Genomic DNA, 25,783 nt, shown 5'->3' on the forward strand with positions numbered 1-25,783 from the left:
AAATTAAAAAGAGAAAGTTGACGTATCTATTGCGTCCTTGGTTTCTCAGTGACAGCTCTGTATGCAGGGTTCTTGTGGTTTGGAACTATCTGGGCCTCAGAAGCATAATCCATTTATTAAAGGGTACTTGGAGAAGGGAGATCAAACTTTATCTCTAATTATAACTTTCTTCACAAGGAAAGATGAAAAGTACACTCAAAAATGGCTTTTCTTTTCCTGAAAAGTTACACCTGGAACGGAATTAGAAGAAGCTATGATCTCAAGTGAAGCTACGTAAGGATTTAGGGGATAAGAGTAAATTGAGGGAAACGAAAATTATGTGAATGCTAGAATGTAAATAAAAATGCAGGTTGACTAAATTGACTTTAAATTTTTAGATGATTTCTTAACCAAATAATATGGTATAATGGTTACTGCTTTGCCACATCTTGCAGGATTTTCATATTTATTTGGGGAGTATTATTTGAAATACCTTACAATATTAAGATCTTCAGTGTTTTGTTATTTTATCCATTGTACATATGACTCATTTGAGTCAAAGAAAACGTGTAGTCTATTTGGGCCAGCTCAGAGTATTTTGACTCCCAAAGAAAAGCAAAGAATACAGGCTCTTCATGTAGAAAAACACAGGATCCAATTCTGGTCTCTACCCACCTACTGGCTGTGTGACCATGAGCCAATGACTTAACATTTCTGAGTCCCTTTGGATGCAAAATACAATTAATAAAATCAACCCCACAGAGTTTTCTTAGTTGAAATGAGTATTGAGCTCAGTGCTTGAACACAGTTAGTGCTTCAGTAGTCATATTACCCAGGTGTAGGCAATGTCGATAATACGATTCTCTACACTAGTTGTCAATTTCCATAGATCTGAGCCACGTCTAAGGGATGACTGTCCTTTATTGCCACATAACTCTGATGGTACCTCAATTCCTAGGCTTCCCACCACTGTGCTTTTACTGCAGGTCTTACTATCAATTTTATTATGACTTAAAATTAAGCACAGTAAAGTATAAGGAAATTGAAATGGACTGACACCTTTTCATTTAGTATGATTTGTTCATCTAACCACCATTTACTGACAGCCTGCTCTGTGCTAGTTATGAAGGGGCAGTTATGAAGAGAGAGAGATCTCTTGCTGGTCTACAAGCAGGTGACAGTCCATGGAGCAAAGACAGTTTAATTAAGGATATTTAAGAGGTTACACAGTACAAAATAGATTTACTATTAGCACTAGAGCAATGACTTCAAATGCTGTGTAATCAATCGTGATCAAGGCTGGCTATCAAGCTTACTTAAACTGATATTAGTATTTAGCAAAAAAAAAAAAAAAAAATTACTCAAGAAATGATTAGCTCTTTACCATAATGGACTTCATGGTCCTGAACAATAATAAAATCTTTTAAGGTGTCTGTCATTAAGAAACAAAACAAACAAAAATCCCTCCAACTTTCTTAGTCCAGTAACTGTGATGTTAAGACAATATTTTCTCCATGAAAATCTGAAGGAAACTCACCATAATAGGCAAATTTTGATTCTGATGATAATCTGTATTTTTCAGTGTTCCGTAATTATTCTTTACTGATTAATTTATCAACTATATAAGAGGTCAAATCTCAGTAAGTAACACAATCACCTTGGAGTAAGCTGCTACTAAAACACAAAGCCTATGCATAAATGTCCTTGCCAGTGGTTTAAGAAACACATTTTTTCTCCATTTCTGATAGGTATTTTCAATTTTAAATGATTGCCACCATTGTTTTGGTTATTTAGGATACATCCTTTAAAAACACACAAAAAACTCCTGAATTTTCCTTTCTAAGGAGAGGAGGGAGTGGGATATGAATTTTCCTTTCTAAGAAGAGGAGGGAGTGGGATATTAACTCACTTAATCCTCAAGCCAATTTAATAATGTAGCTGCTGTTACTATCCCCATTTTACAGAGATGGAACCTGAGGTGCAAGTAGGTTACGTAAGTAGCCTGTCACAGAAGAAACAGGTGGAGGAGCCAGGATTCAAACTCAAGCAGTATGCCTCCAAAATCTTTGCGCACTTTGCATTAATGTTTGTATTAAATTGTTCCAGCTATCTCTCAGAATGTCATTTCACATTTATTAAACACATACAAGCATACACACAAAACCAGTCCTTCCAGCAATGTTAGTACTCCATGATTACCAAGGCACTTCCTCGCAAATCCCTACACACCACATCCTCATTCAGAAAAAGAAGACCTAAGTTCAAACGAGTAAAGCAACTTCATTTTAACACAAAATTTCTCATATTATAGGAGTTTCCATTCTGACTCGCACCACTTGTCTTACACCACCCCATTCTATGCTGATCACTGATTTTCAGCCAAAGAAAAATATTAATCTTAATACATGTTTGACCTTGAAACTTTGAAAGACATAAGAAAATGCAATTTATCTGCTAGGTAACCATAGAGCCAACAGACATTGTATTTCAGTGTTTCTCACCCCTGCCCTCTCCCCATCCCGTCCCCAGTCTTTACCTACATATACCCACACAATGTCTTGGCAGAAAATAAAATGCATGGTCCCATAACACTTTCAGGTAATGGTCAAGTAAAGATTATTTTCTTCCTGGTCATTATAAAGGTATAGTTCATTGACACTAAGTCTACTAAAGATACTAAATAAACACCTATACAACCAATAAGCATTTATTTCTCCCTGAGGACCAACCAGTATTACCCCACTCAAGAGATACTGACATAACCTGAATGGTGGACTTGAAAATTAAATAAGCAACACTTTTCCTATCTTCTGAATTATGATCCTGCTAATCACCCAGACATCACCTTAATATGTATAGCGGCTAGGCAACTCCTAAAATTATTGGAACTCCTATCTTATTGTTAAACAATTGGAAAAGTAGGTTTTTCCCTCTTAAAGTATTTCAAAATATTTTAGAAACTGTTTAACTGTCATTTTAAGTGAAAGCAGTATTTAAAGATAACAAGAAATACTACTTTTATAGGAGAAAAGTATAAAAAAACTAGAAATTTTATACTATAAAATTGAAAAGAAAATCTCAAAAGGCATATGAACTCAGTGCATGCATTCACACAGCCTTCCCATCTTCAAGGTTCAGATAAAGATTTTAATTAGGCCTCTTGAAAACTGCCGTTAACACTAAAATAAAAATTCCATCATCACTTCCTTTTCACATAGTACTCAGGATACCATGCCTAAAAATAAAATTTAAATTCCTGATTAACATCGCAATAAAAAGGTAGAGAGATATAAAGCAGGCCACACTGCATTTGTTTAAGTGTATTTTAGCAGATATGTCTTTAACATTTAGCATTCATTATTATACACTTAGAGATGGGTTACATTACTTCTTTTCCCTCACCTGCTAATATTTTACAAAAATCCCAAATGAAAAAATACATATATAAAGTTATTTATAATAACAAACATGCCATTATTGAAAAATATGATCCAGGGTAATTATCGCATGTACAACAAACTAAGGAAACTCAACTGGGTTCAATATTAAGAAGATATTTACATATGTTCTCTCTCTCTCTTTTAAAGCCTCTTTTCCATGCCTATACCTACCATAATAAAAGGTGGACCGAGTACATGTGGGACTATTTTTAATCATTATCTGCTAGTCATTTTGATAATTATTAAGCTATCCTCAAATATAAAATGTATGTTAAATTAATAAGTAAGCAAAATGAAAAACTTATTTATCAAATGCATGTTCATTCAAGTTGGAATACACGAGTAATGGAAGATAACGTTTGATTTCATTCTGAAGCTGTAATTTGCAGGAGCCTTATTTTCATGGTCAAGGTGACTTCTGGATATACTGAGTGAATCCTTACACAGAACTGTACCAAAGAGAAAACAACATGTGTCAACCCTGTGGGTGGTGACATGCAATTTAAAATGTCTAATTACACGTTTCACCTTAGCTAAACATCCTGAAAGATGACATGATCTAATTGCAGATTAATGCATTATTTCTCTAAGGCTACAAATGAAGCAGCTAGAGGAAATCTCTCTCTGATTCTCCAAGTAGTCCAAGACTTTTATTAAGTACCTTTGTTTGCCATATAAATCTGAATAATCCTCCTGGATAGCACTGATGCTAAAATATAACTGAAATATTATTGGGCATTGAAATATCATTAAGGATTGCTTTTGAAAATTGAATAGGTAAAAATCATCCCTGGTTAGGGGTCCAAAGCAAACCAGGCTAGACCTAATGAAAACTCTGATCCACTGTCTTCACTCTTTCTGGTTCTTCCCTCACATTCCCTACTGCTTTTTCTCCCTCTCCATGCCCCACCTTCTTTTCTTCTTGAATTTTTAATGAAAAATTTCAAAACCCTTTTTTTCTTCTGGCAAAGCCTATTTGAGTTTTTTTTAACTACATACTGTGGTTCGAATTTTCAAATTTCATCAAAATTTGTGTTTGCTGGATGCCTATTCTTTTAGACACTGCTTCTGGTGGATTATACAATTTGTCTAACTTCTCAACACAACACCTCAATTCTCTTTAAACTGGGAAAGCCTTTAGCATTTGATGATAATGATATTGGGTGTGCACTGGTTCAGTCCATCCATAAATGCTCTCTGAATACTCGTTCACGTGCCACACTCTGTGCTAGGAATGAGAAGATGAACACACTCAATCGAAGCACCCCTAGGAGCTATAACAATGAAATGTGCCAGGTGCCATAGCCGCACATGAGCAACATGTGCTCTGAGGAGGGGTTGTTCATTCGGAGGTTGCTACAGATTGAATGTTTCTGTCCCCCAAAATTCACATTTTGAATTCCTAACCACCAATGGGATGGTCTTTGGAGATGCACCCTTTGGATAGGTGATTAGGTCATGAGGGTAGAACCCACATGTATGGGATTAGTGCCCTTATAAAAGAGACCACAGAGAGCTCCCTGGCCCCATCCACCATGTGAGGACAGTGAAAAGGCTACCATCTGGTGATTTGTTGTAGCAGCCCGAATGGAATAAGATAGAGGCGGACTCTTAGGCTGGATAATTATGTATCCTTTTCAACTCTTCTCTAAATCATCCTATTTCAGTCCTATTCTTATACTTTACTATCTTTTCTAACTTTCTCCAGCCTCCCAATGATAGAGTCACATAACTTGTCTTCCAGAATCATTCATTCCTGCCACTAATCTTTATTATGTCCCTACTATGGGACATAGTTAAAGGTGGAGGGTGCAGAGATGAAAGACTGTTCTGCTTTTAGGGAGCCTAGGGGGTGAATTAAACTTAATATCTATTTAATTGCAATTATTAAGGACTAAGCATGACAAGTAAAAGTTTCTATCCTCCTGGTTTTGTCATTTAAAGTTAAATTTGTCTTTCTTTCATCTGATTCTGATTTTTGTTTTTAATAGTTAGCTTAAAGGGAAAAAAAGTACCTAAGGAGACAGAATGTGATTCAAGAAATCTATAGTGTCTCCTTTGGGAAAACCACAAATGTTGGTCTCTTTTCTTGATAGATAAAGGGTTGCGTCATGCTGAGCAACCTCATATGGCAACAGCCATTTTAGGGGGCCAGAACCTACACAGTGTTCATTAAGCCACTGACTGAATTTTGCCCTGTGAAGAAAATGAACATAAGGAAATGTAGGAGTAGAATGATTTTACGGGGCTAAAACCTGAGAAAACTGTAGTCTAGGAATATTCTAGAACTGCCAATAAATAGTGAAAACTGTGCTTTTCGGTATAACTACTATACAGTATTCATCTGAACCAAGCATGAGTCATGGCATCCTGACAATCCATGCCACATTTGAAACAAATTGGAACTACAATTTATAGCACAACAGAACCCAAGACAGAGGCACATGTAGTCCCGGCTCTTTAAATATTCTATAAATAATAGCTCAGAGAGGCACAATTGACAATGAGCAGAGGCTGGATGATGAATCATCAAGTAGTTTAAGTAAAACCCTGCCCGATTAAACGCTTTGTTTTTAAACCACCTGCATCAGTGTCTGCTGTTAGCAGGACAGATCAAATTGTTCTCGGGCTTTTTTTCAAAAAAAAAAGCGGACGGGCTTACAAATGATAAATTTTATTATATTATGAAACTGCCACCAAACTGAAGTGCTGAGCATGGTATAACTGCAGTTATCTACATTTTGGCCCAGGATGGAGTGCCAGGCAATGCCAAAGACAAGGCTGATGTACACGATCAAGCTTCTATGGCTTTGGGTTGATGGCTCGTAATTTCATTTTGGTCTTCGTGGCCTGGAGAATTCATTTTTCCTTCCTTCACTTTAGGAGTCTTTTTTGTTTATCCCACCAACCAGTTATTAGATGCTGTATTGACTGAGTTAATTAGTGGAGTCTCCTTCGGAAGCTGGGGCTTCCTGAGGGTGGTCATTAGAACAAACAGACGTGCAGAGGCTGGGGACATCCTAAATGACACATGAGCTCTGGCAAGCGCTCTAGTAGCCAAACCACTAGGGGCTGCAATGGCGGCTGTGACCAGATGATGGCAAAAGGTCCACTCAGGTGAACAAAAGATCTGGTCATTCATTTGGTTTTGAACACGATGCCAAAAAGGGGGTTGACTAACTTGTTCACTGCACTGACTCGTAACACAGACTAAGAGAGTCTTATTTTAACGTTAACCAGACGTTTTGTTTATGTAGTTACAAACCGACATCACATATTTTAAACTAGTCGTTCCCCCCTTCCCTGGGATTATCCTAATTACTTTAAAAATTTTATAATATTAAATCCCACAATATTGTTGTCCTGAAATCTTATTTAACCCTATTTCTCATGTGTCTTCTGTATTAGGACCCAAAATTAGCACTGGGCTCTCATTTTACTTTATATCATACTTTGTATCAATTCCTTGCTCATGTCCCTTCCCTACTTATCACACTGGTAGTTGCTGGAGGAATGGAGACATGAACTCTCTTTCTAATTTATTTTGATATCACTAGAATTCAGCACAAATCCAGTAACAATTGCTTAATAAACCAACAAATGAAGTTCCTGTTTCCATAACAGAATGACCTGTAGATAATTAGGAGACAACTTTTTATCCAAAAGAAAAATCTTTGTTTTGTATTAAAAAAAAAAAGTATATTTGAGGCCTTATGACACCAGCAGGATTATACTGAATTAGGGCAAAGAGGTAATCCATATATCGAGCGTCTGGACTTCACTATTATTCTGGATGAAATACATTACCTATTTACATAGAGGATTATCTCATATCCCATGAAAAACAGCCACCTCCAAATTAGTATAAAATTGTATTAGATGAAAAAACTTTATCCTTTGATGTCCATGAGTGGCGTTGCTTTATATTTAAAATATATAGATACAGAAACCCATCAATCCTCATGACACTATTTGTAGGTTGGTACTTTGGTGACAGTGCAATGGCTCCTCCATTTCGGTCTAAGCAACAAGGTTTCCTGGTACAGATGTTAGAGGAAAAAAAAGAATGGCACAATTTTGTTCAATAATTCTCTTAAATCCAGGGCTCTGTAGTTAAGGAAAACAACTTGAGAATGAAACTCTCTCACTAAAAGGTCATGATGAAATAACATATTTTTCTCACAGTTTTCTCACAGTTTGTTGGCATGTCAAGGACAGGGAATCAGTCAGACATAACTGGTTTTGAATATTAGCTTTGTCATTTACTAGCTCTGTGTCTTGTTTGTTTTACAAAACATATTTTAATTAAAAATGTTGGCTGTGGGTTTATTATTATTGTCATTTAAAAATGAATCAGTAAATAAATTTCTCAGTTTAGTTTCTAATACATAAATATTGATGTATTAGATTACAACCCACACAAACAAAATATCCTTAGAATTCTCAATAATTTTTAAGATGTAAATGGATCCTGAAACCAAAAAGTTCATCTCTGGGCAGGGCTTCATTCCTGTATGACATGGGAGGGACACACTACCCATACTTTTTGGATATCTTTTCTTGACAGGGTTCTTCTGTATTTGGCATGCTTGTACCCCAGGAGCTGGGCGATAACTGCATACCCACCAGTTTTCTGGTTGAACGACTGGGTAAGTTATATATATTTTTTAAATTTTATTGGAGTATAGTTGATTTACAATGTTGTGTTAGTTTCAGGTGTACAGCAAAGTGATTCAGTTATGCATATACATAGATTCATTCTTTTTCAGATTCTTTACCAAACCAGCTGTGTCTTGCAATAAACTTTTTAACCTCTCAGAAACACACTGTTTTGTGCTGTGAAATGAAGCTTATGATTTCTACGTCCAAAGGTGGTTGTGATTTCATAAAATACTATGAGAAACTGGCTGGCACTTTGAATGTTCTCCACTGAAGGAAGTCCCTTCTCATCACTGGGGTTGATCAGAAACTGTGTTAAAACCTAAATTACACTAGAATTTATGATTGCTTATATTATCATATTATGAATATACTTCAGAAAGGGATAGCTTCAGTGAATTATGGTACATCCATTTAATGAAACATGGTAGTGTCAAAACTATAAAGTAGGTTCCTATGTATTCACACATTAATTTATACCTTATATGATTGAGTAAAAAATTAATCTACAGAAGGATATTATAGAAAAACCCATTAATGTAAACGTATATATTTGCCTATTGTCAAAAGTTTGAAAGGATTCACACCAAACTGACAATTTTAGTTACTTTTAGGAGCTACAATTCCAGAAAGGCTTTACCTTTTTCTTTGTGTTTTTGAAAAATTTGAGAATTATGACTTCCCAGAAAAATGCTAAAACATTTCTAACTTTTGAAAACATAATTTTATTCTGCCACTATGCACAAATATTGATTATAATCTTCATGTACATCTACTCTGTTCCTATGAAAGTAGAGGCAAATTCATATCCCAAAGGTTTTTATAGTTCAGATTATTCAATGTGATTTAGGTTGCCCAGTTCTACCTCTGTACCCTGTGCAGGCTAATGGGAGGGAAACTCCCTATCTATTCTCTCTGGCATCTCTGTTTTCCTCAAATGCTTCCTTTTCAATGTGAGGCATATGCCTCAAAGAGAGATCTGAAAGTCTCTTGTATTTTCTCAAAAATGCATTTCCCTACCTGGTTGCTTTTAATTCTCTTCTTTTAGAGAGACTTATTTCTGCTGTATCTCATTTTAGATATTTTCTTCAGCAATCACTCAGAAACACCTGCCATTGTCAGTCAATCTCTGGAACACAGACACTTAAAAGTGAATTATAAATGAAATGGTGTTGTGATTGAAGTCTCTCAGACTGGGTATTACTTAAGGTTTTGAAAACTTCGCTGTATTATTTTGTGACAACTCACACCTTCTAAACTCACTTGGAACAATCTTGAAACCAGTGGATACATTTTACTCATTATCATAGCTCCGCAAATATTACTGGGTGTTATTTTATGGAAATAACTTTACTTCCCATTCATATTAATGTAGAAATCTTGACTATTCATTCAATCTATTTATAAATATTCCTCTAAGTATTCCATAGCAATTCTGTATTTCCAAAAGGATCCTCTACAGGAAAACTATTAAGCATTCTTTTTAGTATTTTTATGCCTATGGTTCCAAAAATAACTGTTCCCATATTTGTTCAGGGATATACCATGTCTTTCTTATTACTATAGTCCTCGGTTTGGAGATGTCATAGCCAATCACTAGCCACTGGTAAAAAGAAAATGACTGAATTCAGTAGGACTAAAAACGAAAGAGGTGACCCTATTTGAGAAACTGGAATTTTACACCTGCTACACTATAATGTAAGGGGCCCTGCTATCCATTACAGGAAAAAGAGATTTTAACTAAAACTGTGCAAGAAACTTAAATCTGAGACACCAAACTGGAGATATCATGCTTTAAATGTCAGTGCATGCATGCTATGGAAGCATCTCTCTGTGGACACTATACAAGTCTATGTCTGTCTGTGGACACTACCTTGCTTTTGGCACAGGGAGCATGAAGGGAATGGATACTACCTAAAATGCTAACGTGTTCAGTCTAATTTAAAATGCTCATATGTCTATGATAAAATGAACGGGAAATAAATTCTTGACCAGATTAGAATCGTGAAGAAACTGTCAGTCAAACGCTACTTGTCATGCCTTGAGTTGATTAAATTCATATAATCCTATATACACATGAATATAATGAATGCAAATTTTAATCCATGAAGCCTAAATTAATAAACAGAATGAATATAGCTTCATTTCATAGAATTATACAGAACAGACATAAAATGGACAGCAATTCATGTATATTATATCTGTGCAATGTTTATCATTAATAACAGTATATTTTCATTGAAATGTGGGTTATGAACTATGCTAAATACTGCAGGCATCATTAATTTTCTGTCACAGTATATTATAAAATTTAAAAAGGCAGTAATTAATCTGACATAAGTCTTTCTTACAAGCCAGCTGTTAATTTCTAGATGAAATAATACATTCTCTAAATTATATTTTGATTATGAGTAAAGAAAGCAATATGACTAAATAAGAAAATTAAATATGTCATTAATCGTAGAAAATGTTATTCCATGACTAATTCCCTCATTTTGAGAGCCTTTAATATAGTGAGTTGTAGTAATATTGACTTAAAAATATTATCTGAGAAATAGTGTTCTTACTTTTCTTAGTTAGGTGGTTAAAGTAAGTTGCAGGACCTTTCATGTATTATATTTGTATCCTTTTCTATCACTGCTGTTGGATTTATTCATTTTTTACATACAGTATTTCTATGGTTCTTTAAAAGCTCTGAAAAAAAATGAACTTGAAAATGTATAGCTGGTATTTTAAAACACTACTTGACTATGAGGATATTTTATTAGATTAAAGTATTTACTAAGATTGTTTTGTTAAGGTTGGTTTATATAAAAAGACCTACCCTAATTTAGTTATTTTTCTCTTATCCATATAGGGACTAAAGGTCTTTAGTGCTATCACTCTTTAGACAATATCTCTTGCAACAAGTCCAGGTTCTCCTACGTTAATAAAAACGACCCAAGCAGTTTTATAAAGAACAACGATAATGTGAATAAAACACAGAAACAAAAACCAAACAAAATCCCTGTCTCCAAAGCTACACCAGCTGTATCAAGCCTTTCTGTGGCCTATTAGCACTGAGAAATTATCAGCCTGAACAACAGTAATTTTAGTACATATTTAAAAATTGTAATCTCTTACCAGCCGTTTTCTGTTAAGTGAATCTGTTTTTCTTTTCTAGATTCAGTCAAACTTTTGCCAGGCACTGTTTCATCCGTTTGAATTTGATAGCCTGTGTGAACAGTCCATGACTCTAACTTAAATTGGCTTGTTTCACAGAAAAGTTCCAATTCATCAGCTGCTAGGTTTCCAATTCCAGGTCGTGGTGTATAATCTAGCCTAAATGTGAGTGATGTTTCTTTCAAGAAAAGAAAAAATTTCCAATGCAAAATACTTTCCTCTCCGTCTTTTGGCATATTTTCACTTTGCCAAGTTGTGCCCAAAAGAGAGACTAAAGAACTGAGCAGTACATGGAGACATCGCCATCTAAAGCGCCTTCTTGAAGGTTAATTCCTAAATCTACAACATTCCTGCCGTTTGCCAGGAAACTAGGGCTCCAGGAGAGAAGAGAAAGAAACCAAGCTGATGGCGTAAACTAGTTGCAAATCTTTCAGGAATAGTAAAAACAACAACAACTAAAACACCTTAAGTGGTAGTCCGTCACAATATACAAACAATTCGTAGTTAATAAATAAATGTCACGAAACATTTTGGAAACAAAACTTGCAAAGTTTTTTTTTTTTCCAGTAGATGTAAATAATTCTTATACCCTTTATACTAAGAGGCAGATTCATAACAAATAGGTATTTCTCTTCTACATTTTGATCAAACCCAGTGCTTTTGTTTGTTCACTCCAAAGTGGAGATATTTTAGCTAAACATGTAATGGCTTTCCAGTTTGGTGAGGAAATGTATCATCAAAGTACTTACTACATGTTTAGTGTAAGATGTTATGGGCACTATAGAATTACTGAGTCTAGTGGTTTTAAGGGTAGCTCCAGTTCTTATAAATACAAGCTTTAACCCTTTAAGTATTACTGGATAAAGGAACTTTGTCCTCCTTTTCCTACTGTATCTCCAGTGAGGAGATGCCTGGCACATACAAGACACCCAGCAAATTCCTGTGGAACGAATAAATATGTTCCCTCCTTGTAAGAGAGATTATCTTTTGGGAAATATTTTTTTCAGATTTTAAATATTTTTAAAAGGACATTTTACTGAAATATAAATAAAAAGGTTTTTATGTTAGAATTCTCTACCATATAAATATACAGATTTCTCTAATATATAAATATAAAGCTGCTGTAACGTTACATACCTGAGTTACAGCCTAAAACTTTTGTCTGGATACTACTTTAAAAAAAGAAAAAAAAAGGATCTGAGTTTCTCTTTGAACAAGTCCAGTGGTGACATTAAAGAGGAAACTGCATATTTTGAACTAGACTTCTTCTATTCCTCCTCCTCCTCCTATCTTCTCCCACAAGGCTAAGAAATATTAGAAAAAGTAGAAAAGCCAAGAAAGGCTGCCTCCAGTTTCAGGTGGGATATGGGAGGCATGTTGGCTGTGGGAGAGTGAACAAAGGATTGAATAAGGGCAGAAAGAGCACAATTATCCACCATTTACTCTCTCTATACAAACAGAAGTCATTCCCCATTAATATCATTAGATTTGTGCCAAATCCCACATTATTAGTGAAGTACAATGCTAATGTGACTAGATGAGCACCAAAGACTGATGATTCCATGTGCGTTTCCCATAAGCACTGCTGATCTCATTTCCTGAACAGAGGAGAGGGGCTTGGTAACATTTGCCTAAGTATATCACTGAATGAACTGAAATTGTGCACATTAAAGAAGAAAAAATATATCAACACATGATACATAGGTTAGATATGTAAGACTCTATATGTATGTACACATATGGATATTATATGCATATTATATTAAGTCCCTTATTTATTCTGAAACAAATCCAACAGCTGAATTGTCTCTGTAACATCTTTTGGGGAATTATAAGTTTTAAATGCTGAATCATGTCCCAAGTCTAAGGGGAAAAAAACACATTTACTTCACAATTATTCTATTTTAATCTCAAGTACTTTTTTTTTAACATCTTTTTTGGAGTGTAATTGCTTTACAGTGTTGTGTTAGTTTCTGCTGTATAACCAAATGAATCAGCTATATGCATACGTATATCCCCATATCCCCTCCCTCTTGCATCTCCCTCCCACCCTCCTTATCCCACCCCTCGAGGTGGTTGCAAAGCACCGAGCTGATCTCCCTGTGCCATGCAGCTGCTTCCCACTAGCTATTTTACATTTGGTAGTGTTTTTATGTCACTGGATATTAATCTCGGTTATTAGGATGGAGGGCTACATTGTCAACAACATACATGTGTGTGTTTTAAAATAGAACCTTAGCCAAGAAAAGCGCAATTCCTCCAAAATTATATTCAAAGGAAAATTCAACTACTGAGATAAGGTAAGCTAGTTATAAATACGGTACATTCTTGTTTTGAATATATTATGAGTTATTTTTATTCCTTTCTGTATTTAATATAAATTAACTTCATTTCTCTCACACGTTGATCATCATAATACTTTACTTACTGTAGTAAAGAAAATAACTTATCTTTTAAACGATTCTTTAAGGGGTTTTGATCAGCTGAAATTTGTTTTCAGGGAATTTTGTTATTATATTTGCATTCTGAACTGCCAGGATAGACAAGCTTAAAGTGAAGCCCACTTACAAATATTAGATGGCACACAAATAGAATTAGAGCCCCGAGGCCGAGTTAGTTTTTTTTACTTCTTAAGTAGAAACTATGCTGTCTGTGATAACTTACTTATCAAAAATATTTCCATCTTTTACTTGGTGTTTATCTCTAGGGCAAAAACAAATGAAATTTAATCTCTTTAGTAGCCAACAAGTCATTCCTGTATTCCACATCTGGGGGGAGAAGACGGTGTTTGCCAATATTACTGTTATTTAAATATTTAAAAAAGAAAAAACACCCTCTGGGCATTGGATAATGTGGGCTACACTGAAAATTAAGCATCTGTTGGCATATGACCCTTCTCAGAGATATTTAAAATTCTGAAATCTTTGTAAAAATGAACTAAGTTTTCAATGTTTCTTATCAATGTAAAACCCCCCAAAGATACGGGCTTCTAGAAGACATAACTCGCCATGTTTATAAGATACCATCATTTGAAGAAAAATCTATATAATTATGCAAAACTTACAACTTGAGGCAACCAATGAGACAGGAAGAAGGTACAACTTCTGATTTCTTATGCGGTTCAAACAAGATGAACCATGTGATGGAGCTTTGTCAATGGTGATTAACAAGGTGAGTTTTACAGAGTTTATTAGAGAAATATCCAGGAAGTCACAAGAACCATAATGATGAGGTGTAATTGAGGTGTTTTGCAAAGGCTTTTCAAAGAAACTGTGGCATTGCACAACTTGCCACTAAAACTTAGAAGTCTGTTTTTTCAAACCTGATATGCCATGTTTTTTATACTAGTTTTAGTATTTGCCATAGGCTAAAGATGTGGTCCAGAAGACAGAGCTAGTGGAGAAATCTAATCACGGATGTGATGAAAAGAAGGGGTAGATGACTGAGAACTGTATCCTTAAGTGGATTATTGACTCCTTAAAACTTATTGTGCTCTGTTAAAAAGAAATTAGTAAATATCTCCTTATTCAATGAATATTAATGAATATTTATTGAATATCTACTAGTTTTAGCCTACTATAAAGAGAGTGATATGGAAATAATAAACATAGAACGCCCTGGCCACTTCTCTGATAATTTCATAGAACACATACAAAATATAACACATCATTTTAATCGATGTCCTCATTCTCCTGTTACATACATATACAATTGTAGTTCAGTAGGGTGAAGTGGTAACTCAGAAAGAGCTCATTAGAGGTAGACACGGAACTAATACCCTATTTTACTAACACAGTAAGCTGGTTCTACCTTTTAGGCAATTAAGGAGACAGATAAATTTACAGTTAACCACAAAACAAAGAAATAAATGCTTTCAAACAGTGGAACCCAATCCACAGAACTTCTGAGAAGAACACAGACACTTTCACATGGAGTGGTCACAGACTACTGGCCATTTGGATCTTAAAGGAAAGTAGTTTTTTTTGTGGGGGAGGGTAGGACACAATTGACAGAGGCCATGAGAATAGCTTAGAATTCTAGAAAATTAGGCATATTTGGAGAATTGCTGGATCAGTTATAATCTTGCCCAAGTAACAAAAATTGTCTAGAGACAAAGGTTGAGGGCCAATTTTGATGGTCTTTGAACACCAGAAGTAGGAAGACTGAACATGTGGCAATAGGAATCAGTGACTGCATGGATTAATGCGGTGCTTTAGGAAAATTAAATAGATAATTATAGGGTTGAAGAGCATGGAGGTTGAATGGAGGGAATGGGGGAGAGAGAGAGAGAGAGAGATTCATTCTTTTCTTTGGACTTGAGCTTTGATGATGTTTGTTGAGTGAAGTGTCGGTAAAACTTCTTGGGATAAATTGATGGGTTCACCATAATGACACTGAAGCTATACACAAGGATGCTTGGGTTTGGGGGTCAAAAGGAAGATAGGGAGCCAGATTCCAGTGTCCTCAATGATTAGAAGACAGTGTGTCTGGGATGTGTATGCAGAGTAAGGGTCTTGCAGACAAAGAAAGTGATGGTATTTGAATGCATGGAAATTTAGAATGTTATTCCCATTTTCAGCCCTCACCTCCCCACTCCCCCATCCCCTTCTGGCTGTAGTGGAATGTACAGCCTCCACTTGAGTTGCCTTTGTTTCTTGTCAAGTGAAGAAACTGGAAGTTTATTAGCTAAAGGAAGAAGAAAGAATATACTGTAAAGAAATGTGGCATGTAGGTCACAGAATAAAGAAAAGAGATTGTGAAGGCAGCTGGTTGTAGAAATAACAATTGATGGGAAATATTTTCTGTAATAGAAATCTTGTATTTTGACCACTAGTCAAAGACAGCAGGATTAAAGGAAACATAAAAAGTGTGAATAGGGTGCAGTTCCATAAGGTGGCCCAATATTGAATACTGATGAAAAGTTCCCTTTTATTTATTTTTTTCAAAGCATGTAGTGAGTGTAATACATTGTTTCCCTAAAACTTTGTAGATGCCTTGGACTAATCCACTAATCTAACTTGACACGTTACTTTACAATTTTTGAATTCTACTGATTTACCAAAAGCTTCAAGAACCATGGCCTTTTTCTTTAGGAAAAGTGTACCTAAAAAATAAAATTGAACTCCAAGAGATCATCTAAAAATCTTTTGTTGTAGACTAACTTCGTCACGTTAAATTTTACTTGAAAAATGTGGAACATTAATGGAACTTGGAAATATTTGTTTTATTTTGTTCTTACAATATTTGATCTCTATAAAATAAAAAAAACAAAGACGCCTTAAAAAAGAAATAAAGAGAATGTTGGAATAGAGAACTGAAATCAGCCAGGAGACTCAACACTTCTCATGATTGTCCTCACCTGCCCTGAGGACAGAACAATAAAGAAAAACTAGCTTCAACCGGATTTAGAAGAAAAATATTAAAAACCAGCATTTGCTGAGTAATGACTAAGTACAGAGCATTGTGCTAGGCTCTGGCAACTAGCATTCAAGGACTTCTCATTAAGGTGCAGAGATGTCAAAAGCTACTTTATACAGCTATCTATATTCATATTATAGATTTATGTATATATCCTAAAGCCTTACTAAATATAGGTACCAAAAGTTAAATAACCAATGGATATGGAGATTAGTAAGATTTTAGGGAGGAATAGCACTTGATCTGGACTTTTAAGATATGACATGAGAAACACTAAAAATGACAGTCATTTTAGCCATCACTGCCTTCCATTGATTATCTTGCGATTGCAGAAGGCTATTGTATGATGCTTACATCGTCTTTATAATAATAATAATAATCTCCTTCTGAACACTTATTACCAGGCCACATTTGCAATGTTCATAGTAAGTGCAGAAAGTAAATCTAGGGTTCCTATTTCTTTCATGTAACCTGAATGCCTGTGTGGACGTTGGTTTAGACTAGAGTTAGTTTCTCCTGGAGGAAAGGGACTGGATTAACTATCTGGAGATCCTTCCAGCTGTGTAATTATTTTGTATCGATTTTAATTATCCACAAAGCATGAAACTGCTGAGAGCTCTGATTCCAAAGCTATGACCGAAGTGTTCCAGAGTCCTACCCTTTCCCCTGCTAATTCAGTTCCCCTGTCTTTACAGGAAAATTAATGCTGCAGATAAAGCTTTAGGTAGCATTTGTCTTTTAACAGTGAAAATAAGGAACTTAAATCCTTAACAGTAAGATTTAAGTTTAGAAGCTTACTGTGTAAGTTCAAAAGGTGACTTTGATCCCAGGTGTCTAGAAAAACAAGAATATGAAAAGCCACGTTCTCTTTAATAATGCATAGTCTACATTTACATTTAAATGAAATATCCTTTGAAATGCTTTCTTTTACATCAAACTATTCAACAGTTCATTTTATAAAGTAGGTTTACTTAAAAAAAAAACCTGATTAGAAGTTTTAATCTATGTTGAGAAATTCAGCAGTACCACAGATCTTAAGGCTTTCCATATGCACATATGTCTACCTCATTTGGCAACTGCATGATGGACGCTCCCCTGAAGCAACAGATGTTTACACACAAAACATTCTTATTCTATAAATCCTGAGATGAACAAAGAATAGCATTAGCCAAAATACTATTCAGTTTTAGAGATTCTTCAGCAAGGCATCCCTGATTTTTGGCAATTTCTAATCTGCTAATTGGTTTTGTCATCAGTAGGGTCTACAAAAACAACCTAGGTGTGAGCTACACAAAGATAGCAGCTGTTCCCGTAATGTTACTGTGCAGAGTTATACTGCCTGGATAGCTTAGATTTATGCCTCTGGTCCAATCTGTCAGCTTCTTTCAAAATTATTTTTTAATTTGTGTTATGAATGAATCATGAATGATGAATCACAGGACTTCACAACATTTACTTTATTGATGAATTATTCTTTTCTATAATTTAGTATGCCCAGCATGCTTATGTGTGTGTGAGTCTGTATGTACATTTTAGGACCTTTTTTTTATTTCCTTGCACCTGTGCAAATAGATGGAGGGTCATTATCCTAGGTGATATGTCCACAGAAGTCAAAGAGTAAAAAAGGCATTATTAATAGCAGTGAAACACTCCAGATGTAAATCCAGTGACCTGCTGCTAATTCACAGTTTATGGTGATGTTTCCTTATCAGTAGAGCCACACTTCTCAATTCCTTTTCCACGACTAGCTTTATCCTATCAAACCCAGAGGAAAGGTAGAGTCTTCAGACATGGCTTACTGAATACTGGCATGATTAGGACCTGCTGTCTGATGGTTGTTTGACGTTATATATTCTTTCAGTGTCCTATTTACTTAAAGAGCACTGCTAAAGGAGAAAGAAATAGAAGGAAAACGTTGGAAAGGAAGAGTGAGGAGAGAGGCCCCAAGAATTCAGCTGCTATAAGAATGGCAGAAGGAAACAAAGAAAGAAGAAAAGTAAAATGACTTTAAGCCCTTGCTCTGATTCTTTCAAATATAGTTCAAAGACTCCCAGTTCCAAACCCTTACATCTACTGTTAACTGCCTCATCTTCACATCCCCTCACACGGTCAGCATCACATTACACCATAAAATTATGATCTCAGCAATCCCAGTCACATCTGCTCTTTCTCCAATAACTGGAAAATCATATCTAATTACCCACAACAGCATTCAAAAAATAGGTATTAGAGAGCTTTAGTTTTCAGAGAATTAAGAATTAGCTAGGTAGTTCTTTTTTATCAACATTTTTATGAGTTGTTTTATTCTAAATAATGTTTCAGCATTATAGGACTATAGAATTTTCCAGAAAGTAAGGCTTTTTGTTTAAGATTCTGAAGGAGGACGAGAATTCATAATTATCACTGTCTCCTTAACAGGATGACATATAAACTTTCTCTTTTAATTCCAGTTTGAAGGTAAGAAGCTGCTAGTATAAGAATAAGGCTATTCTGCTTAAGTAATTGTTCAGCATAACTTACCTAAATTTACTTATCTTTATAGTATAACAACATCTCTTTTCTATGCATCATGATGGCTAAGTTCAACACAAGTACTAAAAATACTACTACTAATCGTATTTCTATGATAATCTATGCAATTCCAATAATTTATTTCATTATTGTTTGTTACTAGAATAAATATCTAATTTCTTCTCAACTTACAAAATTTAAAGGCCCCAAAGGCAGCTTCTCAAGACATAAATAGTTGGTAACAGAGTAAAGAAGAGTACCAAAGCATCATCCCTATTGATACTTCCCCTTTCCAGAAGTCCAAATGAGTCACACCCAGAGGTCCACAGTCAAAGAACCTTGGAGAAGAAGTCCAAATTATAACATAATCACGACATAATATATTGCTCAAGTTGGTCCCTCTCTGCTTGACTAAACTTTAGTTATCTTCCTGACTCTAAGCCCTTGATCTCTCTTTTCTTAGAGCATTTACTTTAGAAAACATATCATTGTAAAATCCTTCTCTGCTCCTTTGAAATGTAAATATCTTTCAAAGGCCCTAACCAGTTTTACAACCCACAGATGTCTTTCTCAAAGACCTGGAAGTCATTCCTTTGAAATGTAACCATCCAGGAAGACAGTACCTCTATCTTTCAGTGTCTGTAGGAAGGTAGAAGCCTAAATTTGATAGGTGCCTTGCTCCAAGTTGTAAAACTATCTTCCTTTTCCTGTAGGTAAATCCAATTAGCAAACAAAGGCAGACTTAGAGGCCTCCACGCACCTCTTAAAACTCTCCTGCCCAGCTTTGCGCAGTGGCAGTATCGTAGCCAATGAGGTTTATCCGAGGCGTGATTATTGCTAATTGAAAACTCTCCTGCCCTTTTTTTTCCCCTGGAGTAGAGCTCAGATTGAGTTCCGGTCTCTCCCTCCTGTTGCAATAGCTTTGAATTAGGGCTTGTTTATGCAAAGTTACCAGACTGGGTTACATTCAGAGAAAATTATTTTCCACATTCACTAATAAATAAAGAATTTATATTTCTTATTATTTAGTAAACATGAAAGTTTGCCTACTTTATAAGGAAAAATTGTAATTAAACATATCTTCTAATGCTAATCTCCTAAATAATCTAAAAAAATAAACAGGCATATCTGCAAAGCCAAGTCACAAGAATTATATTGAAAGCTGTTTAAAATATGTAACATATATGTAATGATTTAAGAAACCTTAAATAGCCAGGTCTAATTTCCCAACTAAATAATAGAGAACATACAAGTCATCATTTGAACTTGACTCCTTAGGGTTCAAGTCCCAAATCATAGTGTTCAAGTTATTAGCAAACTTAGAGATACTGCTGATTCAACTACCATTGAAGGAAACATGAATACTTTGTCGTTATCTAAGTAAACATTCCTAAATAGAATATGTTCTATTCATCAGTTAACCTTTCCTATATTAAAATTATCCTTTTAAATTGTACATTCTTAGAAGAAAATGTTTAAATTTTCTCCTAACTTTACCACTCTAAAAGAAGTGATATAAATACAGTGAAACTCAATAATTGATTTTGATGATAACGAAATAATTTTCTTCCAACTTTTCTTTATCTTATACCCAAAACCTTACCTATTTACTGTGTCTCTCATCTTTAACATCAAAGGAAATTTGAGACTTTATACTTTGAAATATTTTATGAGGCTGCTCAAATACTGGTTTCTAGATGATATGATCTAGATGGGCTTACTCTGCTCTGAGATACATATATAGCTAAGGTGACCACAGAAGAATACACCCATTTCGAATGACTTTACAGCAAATTTCGTAATTTATGTATACTCTTATCTCTAACAATTTGCTCTGCTAGGAAAGATTGTCTCTTTTTTTGTTTTGACCTGTACAGATTTCTCTTAAATGCTATCTAAAAGCCTTCATTGGCAAATGACTAACTGAAACCAGTATATAAAAGCATGTTAATCTCAGAAAGGATTAACATCATGGGAACACCTCCCCCCACCCCCCATTTAATTACCCAAATAAGAGCAATTAATCTCATATTTTTATTTACCCAGACTGAACGCACACTTCAATTTCCAATCTTATGTATTTGCCTCCTTTTATGGAGGCACCCTACTTCCGTTCTGTTCTTTTCTATAATATTTAGCCTCCCTTCTCGGAAGTAATGTTATCTTTACCAAAGCAACAAAATTTAGGTTGCACCACACATGAGCCATGCCTATGTCGTAGCTGTATGGCCTAGCATACCACTGGCTCCTTCCAGGAACTCAAAAATTTCTTAATTGAATGAATGTTTCAGTAAATCAATGAGACCCAAAAACTTGCCTCTCAGAAACTTATCAGCAGAGAGTCTGCATCGGACTTTAGAGCAACGTTCTAAATGTGACCATTGACACCCAGGGGATGAGATGTCTCTGATGTCATCACAAGAAGCCTAATTTCCCCATAGCTGCCCTTCTGTTCAAAGACAGAATTCAAATTATCTAGGCCCAGAATGTACCACCTTTAGATCTTACATTTTAAATTTGTCTGAGTTCAATTTTAGTCTTTTTTTTTTAATGCTTGCTGCCCTTAATTCATTGGAAAAGGATCCAACCAAATCTAAAGTTACAAGTAAGGTGTGATTTCTGTGGAGTACAAGCCAGAGTATGGTCCTTTGTTTTTTCACACCTCAGTTACCAACATGTGATGTGACCTGTTAGAATCTGCAAATTCTATTATTCTAAATAGAATAATAGAATAATTATATTTTATTATTAATAGATATAATAATAATATCTATCTAAATTCTAGATATTCTTTACCTCCAAGAATTTGGGGGTCCTGCAGCTGCTCCCTGTGCTTGTACTATTCTCTAAAGAAAGAGGTTGTATACCAACTTCATCAGAGAGAGTCTTGGATTCTTTCTGTAGTAAATTTCAGTTTACCTTTTCCGAAAACAGCTCATATTTAATTATAATTAACATATTTAGCACTTTAGATTTTTCACTTCAACATCTAGTTTTTTACCATATAAACAATTAACCCATGTTTTGACAGGTCTTCTCACTTGCAGATGTGCGATAAAACCAGTGGTTTTAACATCTCAACTCCTGCTTGTTCAGATGACTCCTAGGTCTTTCACAATTGGAATGGATTGATACTGACTTTGGGTCAGGAAGCCAAGTTAGCAACAACACCAGAAAGAGATATAGTATTGCTTTTACTCATCCCAAAGGATTGCCATAAAGATCAAACAAAAATATTTTATAAATTTATAGATTTTATTCAAGCCTATTTACTCAATAAAGATGTATTAAACATTCTTTCATTGGGGAAACCATGGCCCATAAGACATATAAACTGCTTCCCTTAAATATAGATTACCCTCAATTTCTTCTAATGAATTTCCTGTTTCTGGAAAGCACCAAACACACAAACCAGGCATGTTTCTTTAAAGCTTAATTCCATTCCCTCTCTCTTCCCTTTTCTCTCTTAAAGAGGCAAAACAAGCATATAAAAAGACAACTTGCCTTGCAGATTTAAGAAAAAGTATCTGTGATGGAAGTTTATGACAAGTATTCAGAAAGTATTAAACAATTCCTAAAATGGATTATCTCCCAGGGGATCCAAAACATGGAGTAGAGGATGTTTGACCTGCATCTCTAGTCTTTCAAATGGAATGGATTTAATAATCTGTATTTGAAAAATAGTAATATTCTTCCCCGTGGTCTGAACTTGACAAGTGGTTTAGTTTGTAAAGAAACTGGCATCTCAAGAAACTGGACATTTAAACCTAAATCAAAATAAAAATTTTTTATATTGCTGGATTCAAGGATTTAGAAGCCATAAGAATGGTTTTCCTGGGCTACTCTTGATGATATATGACAAAGTTTTTATTTAGGAAGTTATATGTATTTATCAACCTTTTTCACTTTCCCTCCCCAAACTTTAGTCTTCCTTCTTCAAATTAGAGTTTCTTAGAGACTCTATAGCTCAGCCAACAAATTCTTTGAGAGCGGCCAGACTCACAGAAGTTGACACACTGGGGTCAAGATGGTTCTAATGTTCGTCACACAGATTCACTTAAACCATGTGCATCTCAACCCACAGAAGTGGTAGAAGACAGATGAATGTATTATGTATGACCTAGGTATATATTAACAGGCATATCCTTTTAATGCAGAGAAAAGTAAGTTAAAAATATTACTGAACTTGACTGGTTAAAGGATTTCCTCAAAAATCAAACAAATAATTTCCAAGGCTACCACGAGTGATGCCTGATAACCTTTAGAATTTTGGACATCTTGGTATGACAGACATTTGCTTTACGTAGAATTTAAAAAATTTTTTACATGAATAAGACTTTTTCAATTTTTGTGTTTCAGAAGGCTGTAAGAGTTTAGTAGCCTATAACTGAAGTGAGGAAATAAAATGAATCAGTTTTAATATAAAAACTGTTTTAGCAGAATTCAATGGACTGCCTCTTATCCAAATGAATGTTTGTATAATTTTGTATAATCTTTGATTTTTATTGATAAGAATTGATAGGAGTTAAGTAAGCTCTAAGTAGAGCTCTCATATTGTTCCCTGAAGGCAACTAAAAAGAAAATTACAAGAACAGTCAGATAAAAAAAAATGGTGGCTATAAAATTGTACAAAATGTGATTTCCATGTGATGTTAGCATTTACACAAAATTTCAAAACTTCACATAGCAAACTTGAAGTAGATTTTCCTTTTAATGATTCCAGGAGGTAGTCAGGGAAGATAAGACCTGAGTCTGAAGTGACTTCTTATGCCAGAAATTAGGGATGTATTCAAATAATGATGGAGTCATGTCAAAAGGATATAAGGGTCAGCTTGAGGGGGGCTCTCTCTACTCAAATCTGGAGCTACAGTATCAAAAAAAAATAATTATATGAATTTATAAGCTTAACTCGAAAACATGTTCTTGGTAGATAGAAACTTACTTAAGTGATCAAGTGATCTAAGTTATTATCACCATAATGGCCCAACATAATGGGGCAAATGGACATCATATGCCTCCTGATATGATGCACAGCAAAGGACATGTCATAGCTTTCTTATCCCTAACGGAAGTGCACAAGTACATCAAATTATGAGGAAACAAAGGACAAACCTAAACGGAGAGACAGTCTGCAAACTAACTGGCCTACATCATTTAAAAAACATCTATGTCATGAAACAATATCAAGATTGAGAAACTGTTTTACAGTAAAAGAGATTAAAGAGACATGAAAATTGAATGCACAGCATAAGATGGTATTTGCTTTGGATATAAAAGACATTATTGGGACGACGGCTGAAAACTGAATAAGGTCTGTGGATTAGATAATAGTATTATGACTAGTAACTGTTAATTTCCTGCCTTGTCTAAGATAATGTCTTTATTTTTAGGAAATGCACACAAGTATTTAGTAAAAGGAAAGAGGAGTCATGCCTGCAACTTATTCTCAAATGGTTCAGGGCAATAATCATACACAGAGAGAGACAGAGAGAGAAAGGGAGAAAAAGAGAGAGGGAGGGAAGACGAGAGAGAGACAGAGAGGAAGGGAGAGAGACAGAGACAGACAGAGACAGAGAGAAAAAGTAATAAACTTTGGGGATTCCAAGTGAAGTGTACACAGGAATTCTTTGTACTATTCTTGCATTTCCCCCTGTAACTCTGAAATTACGTCAAATAATTTTCTTTTCAGTTTTTAAAAAGCTCAGTGATGTAATTTAATTACTGCCCTGATTTAAGGGTAAGTCAACTCCACACTCTGAGTCACACATTCAGCACGACAGCCGACATTTGAGCTTAAGTCGGCTTAACTTCAGCCTCTAAATTCTTAGCCACTACTTGGTTCTGTCCTGCCAGGCTCCATTCATGGGAGAGTGTCTCACAAATAAATGCCAGCTGTCATATATACCAAGGAGGAAAAAAAAAAAAAGAGAAGCATTGATCTAGAACCTGAAACTGCATTGTTCAACATGTGGTCACCGTGTAATCACTATCTACATCTACCTATTTAAACTTAAATTATCAAAATTAAAAATTTGGTTCCTCAATCACACCATTCACATATCAATTGCTCAAAAGCCAAAGGTGGCTACTAGCTACCATACTGGACTGTATAGATATAGATTATTTCCTTCATCTCAGAAAGTTCTATGGAACTCTGCTGGTCTAGACTCCAGACTGTTATGGAATTTGATAGGATGCGCCTTACAACCATCCACTGTTGCATGCAGGGAGCAGAGAAGATTCCCACATTCCACTTCACCTGGGGAGGGTGCACTGTGCTGGTTAGGAGTATGGACTCAAGACTGTCTCCATCCTGACTGTCTAGGTTCAAGTCCAGGCTCTACAACTTACCAACTGTGAGTCACTGGGCAAGTAACATTACAATTCTTTTTTTAGATTTCCTCATCTCTTAAATGGGGACAAACGTAGTGTCTACCTCATGGAATTGTGTGCGGTTTAAAAGTGTGGAGTAAAGTACTGAAAATATCACTCCTTTATAACTCAAAGGGAATGTTTTGGGTCATATCAGGGGCAGAATGAAAAACCCCTTATGTATAAAATAAAATATGCATTTCATATCCATTACATCGCTGTTTAGGAAGAAAATCAAGTAC

At 35.2% G+C, this 25,783-nt stretch overlaps 1 protein-coding gene and 1 pseudogene across 3 annotated transcripts in view; one reads left to right on the forward strand and one right to left on the reverse strand.

Annotated features, from left to right (window-relative positions):
- Positions 1-25,783, reverse strand: part of SYT1 (synaptotagmin 1) — a 533,780-nt gene that overhangs the window by 446,147 nt on the left and 61,850 nt on the right. The window lies entirely within an intron of this gene.
- Positions 19,950-20,025, forward strand: LOC115858782 (U4 spliceosomal RNA; annotated as a pseudogene).

This window comes from Globicephala melas, chromosome 10, assembly GCF_963455315.2.
Source record: "Globicephala melas chromosome 10, mGloMel1.2, whole genome shotgun sequence".
NCBI lineage: Eukaryota > Metazoa > Chordata > Mammalia > Artiodactyla > Delphinidae > Globicephala > Globicephala melas.